Source organism: Suncus etruscus, chromosome 17 (assembly GCF_024139225.1).
Source record: "Suncus etruscus isolate mSunEtr1 chromosome 17, mSunEtr1.pri.cur, whole genome shotgun sequence".
Classification (NCBI taxonomy): Eukaryota; Metazoa; Chordata; class Mammalia; order Eulipotyphla; family Soricidae; genus Suncus; species Suncus etruscus.
Window position 1 is genome coordinate 53,694,440 of NC_064864.1, and position 9,305 is coordinate 53,703,744.

A 9,305-nucleotide genomic window follows, 5' to 3' on the forward strand; every position below is an offset into this window, starting at 1 on the left:
CTCCCAGAGTTAAAGACTACATGCAAACAAATCCTGCATGCCCAAAGAGTACCAGCTAAAATAGTCCCAAAGAAAAACACCCCAAGACACATCCTCATTACAATGACAAATCCCACAGATAGAGATAGAATACTGAAAGCAGCAAGATCAAAAAGGAAAATTACATTCAAAGGAGCACCCCTAAGACTTACAGCAAACATGTCACAAGAAACTCTCGAGGCCAGAAGACAGTGGTGGGATATTGTGACAGAACTGAATTAAATGAATGCCTCACCGAGAATACTGCACCCAGCCCGACTCACGTTCAGGTTTGAAGGAAGAATACATAGCTTCATGGATAAAAACAGCTCAGAAACTGCACAAATGATAAACCAGCATGAAAGGAATAACTGACAGGTCTACTCTAAGACAAGAGAGACTAACAAACACAGCAAACTTATCTACAAAGATGAAAATCATCTCTCTCAATGTCAATGGACAATATTCACCAATTAAAAGACACAGAGTGGCAAAATGGGTAAAAAAGATGAATCCAACCTTCTTCTGCCTACAAGAAACACATCTGAATAGTCAGAACAAACATAGACTCAAAATCAAAGGCTGGAGAAAAATTATCCAAGCAAACAAAACCCTCAGAAAAGCTGGGGTGGCCATATTAATATCTGACACCAACTTTATACTCAGAAAAGTGGTAAGGGACAAAGATGGACACTAAGTATAATCAAGGGATATGTGCAACAAGAAGAAATCAGACTATTAGGGGCCGGAGAGATAGCATGGAGGTAAGGCGTTTGCCTCTCATGCAGGAGGTCATCGGTTCGAATCCCGGCGTCCCATATATGGTCCTCCCGAGCCTGCCAGGAGCAATTTCTGAGCCTGGAGCCAGGAATAACCCCTGAGCACTGCCGGGTGTGACCCAAAAACCACAAAAAAAAAAAAAAAAACAAAAAAAGAAATCAGACTATTAAACATATATGCACCCAATGAGAGACCAGCAAATTATCTAATACAATTACTGACAAATCTGAAAGAAGAAATCAATAATAACACAATCATTGTGGGAGACCTCAACACAGCATTGTCAACACTTGATAGGTCAACCAGATTGAAACCCAACAAAAACATACTAGCCCTGAAAAGAGTTATGGAAGAAAGAGGACTAGTAGATATATGAATGACACTCCATCCCAAAAAACCTGGATACACATTCTTTTCTGATGTACATGGGTCATTTTCCAGAATAGACTACATGCTGACACATAAATCATACCTTCATAAAATCAAGAGGACAGAAATTTTGCAGGCTACATTTGTTGAACACAAGACTCTAAAATTAGATGTGAACTACAAAACCACACAGAAGAAAAACTTTAACAATTGGAAATTAAACACCCTGCTACTGAACAACCAGTAGGTCTGAGATGAAATCAAAAAGGAAATCAAAACTTTCCTGGAAACAAATGATAATGAAGACACAAACTGCCAGAATCTATGGGACGTAGCAAAAGTGGTCCTGAGAGGAAAATTTATAGCTTTGCAAGCACACATCAGGAAGGAAGAAGGGGAATACCTGAATAACTTAATGATGCAGCTCAAAAAATTAGAAAATGACCGACAAAAGGAACCAAAAATAGGGAGACAGAAGGAAATAACAAAGCTGAGAGCAGAAATCAATGAAGTGGAAAACAAAAAAACAATTTGAAAGATCAATGAAAGCAGAAGTTGGTTCTTTGAAAACATAAACAAGATTGATAGAACATTGGCAAAACTCACAAAGAAAGAGAGAGAGAAATCTGATAACCCATATTAGAAATGAAAAGGGGATATTGCAACAGATATTGTAGAGATCCAAAGAAAAATCAGAGACTACTTTGAGAAACTTTATGCTACTAAACATGAGAACCTAGAAGAAATGGAAAAATTTTTGGACAGTTATAACCTTCCACTTTTAAGTAAGGAGTATGTAGCATATCTAAACACCCCCATCACTACTGAGAAATTTGACATTTTAATCAAACATCTGCCCAAAAATAAAAGCCTAGGCTCAGATGGATTTCCTAATAAATTTTTTTCAAATCTTTCAAGAGGAGCTACTACCAAAACTAGCCAGGCTCTTCCATGAAATTGAAAAAACAGAAACACTCCCAAACAACTTTTATGAAGCCAACATCACCTTGATACTAAAACCAGACAGATGCTGCCAAAAAAGAAAATGACAAACCAATATCCCTGATGAATGCTGATGCAAAGATCTTCAATAAAATCCTGGCAAATAGAATCCAATGTATCATCAAGAAGATCAGACACTACGACCAAGTAGGTTTCATCTCAGGAAAGCAACGATGTTTTAACATCCGTAAATCTATCAACATCATACACAACATCAACAAGAAAAAAAAATCACATGATCATATCAATAGACACAGAGAAAGCATTTGATAAGGTCCAATACCCATTCTTGATCAAAACTCTCAGCAAGATGGGAATGGAAGGAACCTTTCTCAATCTAGTTGAAGCCATCTACCACAAGCCAATGGCAAATATTATCCTCAATGGAGAAAAACTAAAAGCCTTTCCTCTAATTTCTGGTACAAGACAAGGCTGTCTTCTCTCACCACTCCTCTTCAACATAGTACTGGAATTTTTTGCTATAGCAATCAGGCAAGAAAAAGATATCAAGGGAATCCAGATAGGAAAGGAAGAAGTCAAGCTCTCATTGTTTGCAGACGACATGATACTCTACTTTGAAAACCCTAAAGACTCCACCAAAAAGCTTCTAGAAACAATAGATTCATATAGCAAGGTGGCAGGCTACAAAATCAACCTACAGAAATCAATGGCCTTTTAATACACCAATTATGATAGGGAAAAGAAGGAAGTCAGAAAGGAATCCCATTCACAATAGTGCCACACAAACTCAAATATCTTGAAGTCAACTTGACCAAAGATGTGAAGCACCTATACATGGAAAATTATAAAGCCCTGCTCCAAGAAATAAGAGAGGACACATGGAAATGGAAACACATACCGTGTTTATGGATTGGCATTTAATATAATTAATATGGCAATACTCCCTAAAGCACTGTACAGATTTAATGTGATCCCCTTAAAAATACCCATGACATTCTTCAAAGAAGTAGATCAAACACTTATAAAGTTCATCTGGAACAATACACACCCTTGAATAGCTAAAGCACTCCTAGGGAAAAGGAAAATGGGAGGCATTACTTTCCCCAACTTTAAACTGTACTACAAAGCAATAGTTATCAAAACAGCATGGTATTGGAATAAAGACAGACCCTCAGATCAGTGGAATAGGCTTGAGTTCTCAGACATTGTCCCTCAGACATACAATTACCTAATTTTTGACAAAGGAGCAAGACATCCTAAGTGGAGCAGGGAAAATCTCTTCAACAAGTGGTGTTGGCAGAACTTGTTAGTCACTTGCAAAAAAGCGAACATAGACCTCCAGTTAACATTATGTACGAAGGTAAAATCCAAATGGATTAAAGACCTTGATATCAGAACTGATACCATAAGGTATATAGAACAACACATCAGTAAAACACTCCATTGAGACTAAAGGCATCTTCAAAGAGGAAAGTGCACTTTCCAAACAAGTGAAGCAGAGATCAACAGATGGGAATATATTAAATTGAGAAGCTTCTGCACCTCAAAAGAAATAGTGCCCAGGATACAAGTGTCACCCACCAAGTGGGAGAAACTTTTCACCCAACACCCTTCAGATAAGAGGCTAATATCCAAAATATACAGGGCACTGACAGAACTTTACAAGGAAAAAACATCTAATCCCATCAAAAATGGGGAGAAGAAATAAACTGACACTTTGATAAAAAAAGAAATACAAATGGCTAAAAGGCACATGAAAAAATGCTACTCGTCACTAATCATCAGGGAGATGCAAATCAAAACAATGATGAGGTGACACCTCACACCACAGAGATTGGTGCACATCACAAAGAATGAGTACAATCAGTGCTGGCAGGAACGTGGAGAGAAAGGAACTCTTATTCACTGCTGGTGGGAATGCCTTCTAGTCCAACCTCTATGAAAAGCGATATGGAGATTCCTCCAAAAATGGAAATTGAGCTCCCATTCGACCCAGCTATTCCACTCCTAGGGATATACCCTAGGATATACCCTAGAACTCAAGAATACAATACAAAACCCCTTCCTCACACCTATATTTATTGCAGCACTATTCACAATAGCCAGGCTCTGGAAACAACCAACATGCCCTTCAACAGACGAATGGCTAAAGAAACTGTTGTACATATGCACAATGGAATATTATGCAGCTGTCAGGAGAGATGAAGTCACGAATTTTTCCTATACATGGATGTACATGGAATCTATCATGCTGAGTGAAATAAGTCAGAGGGAGAGAGAGAGATGCAGAATAGTCTCACTCATCTGTGGGTTTTAAGAAAAATAAAAATCATTTTTGTAACAATCCTCAGAGACAATGAGAGGAGGGCTGGAACTTCCAGATCACTTCATGAAGCTCAGCACAGAGAGTGGTGAGTGGAGCTATAGAAACAACTACACAGAGAACTACCATAATCTTGTGAATGAACGAGGGAACTGGAAAGCCTGTCTGGACTACACGTGGGGGTGGGTGTGTTGGAGGGAGATTTGGGACACTGGTGGTGGGAATGTTGTACTGGTGAAGGGGGTGTTCTTTACATGACTGAAACCTAATCACAATTATTTATGTAATCAAGATGTTTAAATAAAGAAAAAATAATAAAGAAGAAATTAAGACAATTATAAATTAATGCATTAAAATTATAGAGTAAAAAAATGCCACACAATTAGACTTAGTTTATTTCTACTGTATAACTTACTTTGAGAGGGGTGAAAATGCACCCTTAAAACATATCTAGTCTAAGCAGATTCCCCTTTTTGCTTGAGACACAGCAACTCACAGTCATACCCTAAACCATCTAACAGAAATGGACAAACTCCACAAACTGAAATCAAAATATGGACTGAAAACTCTGAAATATTCTTCACATTCTATGCTCCAAAAGAAAAAATTGCCATTGACTCTGGCAAACTGTTCCTTCTCAGGTTGAGGTTGTACAGACACCCCTTTCTGCCTTTAAGGCACACCAGCCCACAGCCACACTTACACACTCTTACAGGGTTGTGGCCCAGCTCCACAACTCAACCTTATGAAAATGCCAAATCACAAAATTTGTCCAGATCTATAGAACCTCAACTGCATAGATGTAGGTTAGCTAAAAATTACACAGTCGTCTCAACTCATTATGCTCACAGTCAATCTGGTATAAAAGTTGCACAGAAGGCTATCAAGCTCAGTAAGCCTAAACAAAAGCACAGAAGACTTAAATAGCACAATCACATCCCACTAAAGTCCTTAGAAAATAACTTTAGTCATTGAGAGATATAACTATTATAAATTAACCCCTAGTGTTCAAATATTTGATAGTTCCATTTGTCTTCTTGAAATAAACAATATGAAATAAACTTGAGTCTGCAAGGGGGTAAATTAAGGTGGTGGGTGGGACAGTAGGGAGACTTGGAAGGAAGGTCACACTGGTAGTTTGGTATTTGGACATTTAATACTGGAACAACTACATTATGAACAGCTTGGTAAATCATGGCATTGCAATAAAAATATTTTTAATCTAATCCAGTCTTCTTAATAAATGTTATCTCAATTTAAAGAGTGGGGAAATAAAATTAGGTTGTTAAAAATAAAATTAGGTTGTTGAAAAAAATTAATACCACTTATAAACATATATGGCAGGAAAAAGAATGAGAACACTGATAATTGATATTAGTAAATATAGGAAATACTACAGATTCTGCAAATACTAGCAATACAGAAAGGATGGAACTAAATATTGTTAAATACTTTGAAATGTTTTATGTCCTCTAATACAACAATTTAGATGACTATATTTACAGAAAGAATTTACCTAAAAATACTACACTGTCACAAGAAATACAAATATTAACAACCCTATAAGTAGTAAAAAAATTGAATTTTTATTTTAAAACTTTTTTATGAAGAAAAGTTCAAGCTCCAGGTCATTTCTTTGGTGAACTTGACAAATACTTAAGAATGACATAATCAAATGTTAAACAAATTATTTCTCAAACTACAATAGAAAGAAATAGTTCTCAAATCAATTCATGATATCAATATAATCTGATATCAAAATCAGATCAATTTATTATAAGAAAAGCTAGGATTACTCTTATTAACATAGGCTATAACATTCTTTTTAAATTATATGAATGTAGTTACTTGTGTTTTAAATACAATAAAAATTGTGATCAAGTGGATGTTTTCTCAGAAATTCAAGTTTGGGTTAATATTGAAAAACAACTTACTTTGAAGAGAGCTCTTAGGCTTAGACCACTTGCTTAGCAAACATGAAAGTCATGAGTTCAATTGCCACATGAACCCAGCATGATCCTGGCAACTCAGCAGAATAACCCTCAGTGCTACAAGCACCAGATTCAATTGAAGCTACATCATAGCCAGGTGTTGTGAGGCCATGGGCTCACAAGAACAAGAAGGGACGCCTTTTTGTAAAGGACCACATGTGGTAAACCTTTTAGGCTTCTCTTTTTCAAGCCAATCATTTTTAAGATCATCAGAAATTAGAACCTCTTTATACTCATTCCATCCCTCTACTCACCCTCACTATATAAACTGGCTTGTGACCTTTTAGTGGGGCCATCTCCTCTGAGAGAAGATCCTGACTGGTCAGTATAATGCTTTAAGGTGATCGAATGAAGTTTTGATTTGTATTTATTCCAATTGTGTGGTCTTGTTCTTTGACTCTGGACCCTAACATTGTATGTAAGCTCCAAATAAAGAGCTGTGGCCCCTGGCAAGCACTTGTGTGACCCTACAATCAGAATGTGTATTAGTACAGTTAAAGAATTCAAAACCCAGCTCAATCATCACAATTAGGGGATTGGAACCCTCCATAGGCAACAAGTCCAAATGTATAAGCTTCAAACTTGATACACAAACCCCCGCAGACACCACCATAACCAAGACGTGTGTTCCATCCTTAGTTATCAAATCAGCAACTACAAAGGGAAGTTTGGAATTAAAAGTAGAAAAGTTAAGCAATACAATTCATCATATATAGCAAAATAAAAGAAAATTTATATGATAATTTGCTTGAATGCAGTTTTTTTAGTCAAAATAACACTCATTTATTATAACTCTAAACAAGCTAGAAATAGAAAATTGCTTTACTTTATAGCTATCAAAATTGTACTACTGCCATTGTAGGAATTATAAAATCTTGTAAGCTCTAGGAAGGAAGGTGGAAGGAAAGAAGGAAGGAAGGAAGGAAGGAAGGAAGGAAGGAAGGAAGGAAGGAAGGAAGGAAGGAAGGAAGGAAGGAAGGAAGGAAGGAAGGAAGGAAGGAAGAAATGAACGAATGAACGAACAAAGAGGGAGGGAGGAAGGGAGGGAGGAAGGAAGGAAGATATGGAAGGAGGATGAAAGGAAGGGAGGGAGGGAGGAAGGGAGGAAGGGAGGGGAAAGAGAAAATTAAGGGAGGAAGGGAGGGAGGGAGGGAGGGAGGAAAGGTGGGAGGGAGGGAGGGACATGAAGGATCACATTTTCTAGGAGATTGGTTGAGGTTTGATTCCCACTGAACTCCCAGCAGGAAAGGCAGTTCCCATTCCCTGTTCAATTCGGCCAGTGCTTCTCAATTATTTTCTGTCATGTGCCCCTAGGAAAAAGTAAACAATTTTCGACCCCCCATGCGACTGTAAATAGTATCTTTATTTAAAAAATCTTTAACCTGGAAAACAAAAATATATAAAATAATTTGAGCTGATTTTTTAATCAGAAGTGATATCTGGATTAATGGCTAAAATGATCACGTTTTGCAATGCATAGCTTTTCGAAGTGGGGTTTGAAGCAGGACACAGCAACTGTCAGCTCCAGAGACATAGAGAGTCATAAACACGGGGATTAGTTTGTTGTGACAGTGTTTGCCCAGGTCAAACAAGCCCGCCTTTATGGAACTACTGGATTAGGACAAGGGGAACAGTTGTAGAGATCCACAGGAAAAAATCACACAGTGAAGAGGTACAAGAATGAGTTCAGGAAACTGCTCAAGCAAGGAATTCAAACCACCAAAACTTTCTGTTCCTAATATGGAACACAGCTCAGGTGAAGAAGACCAAAGAATAAGTCCCTGTCTTCCTCAGATCCCTGCTTTCTTTTTTTTTGGGGGGGGGGTCACATCCGGCAGCACTCGGGGGTTACTCTTGGCTCTATGCTCAGAAATCGCTCCTAGCAGGCTTCCGGACGATATGGGATGCCGTGATTCGAATCACTGTCCTTCTGCATGAAAGGCAAACGCCTTACCTTCATGCTATCTCTCCGGCCCCAGACCCCTGCTTTTATTGACAAGAATCAGGTCCCATTCTAGGGTGGGGGAAGAATACCAAGTAAGGGATAATCCAATATACTGTCATCAGATCACACCCTAGGGTGGAGTATAATTATTGATTAGGGTAGGATCAATAACCCAACAGGAGAAAGGGAGGGAGGGAGGAAAGGAGGGAGGGGGTGCATCCCCTTTCCATCACAGTTTCCATCTTATAGCATTCTCATCATAGAGAGCCAAGCCCCAGCTCTTAGCATTAGTATTTAAGGAAGCACATCCATCCTTTTGTTTTTAATCTATGCTTGTAAATACAAGGACAGAGCTAAGTATGCCAGGCTATCTCTGTCTTCTTAAAGATTTATAGTCCAGGTCAGCAGGAAGGAAGCAAGAATTGGTGTGTGCTTTTTAAACATTCATTGCAACTATATCCCTTCTGATGAGGAAGCCTCTGGCAAATTCAGAGAGAACAAAGCCCAGAACTATGGGTAAAAATTGAAATGTCTTTGCCCTGAGGAAGTCTTCCTTTCCCTCTCTTCTGTGGTTTCTACTCTCCTCTGCCTCATACCTGTCTCTCAAGTAGGGTACAGTGGGGACAAAAAACTTTCATCTCAATTATCAATAACAGGGGACAACCTGGGATGTCCCCACCAAGGGGCTTCCTCTCCTTGGCCCACCATGAACCACACCCCTTCTTCTGGTCCTCCTGGTGCCTCACATTTTTCCACATCCTGTTGATGGAGCAAGACAACCTACCAACATATTTACCCTAGATCTTTCAAAACTTTGGGTCCAGATGGTACCACTGTGGGAAATTGAAGCAGAGTTCATTTGAAAACCTCCCTTCAGAACACTAATTTCTTTCATCACCTTGCTTTAGCCTGCCTC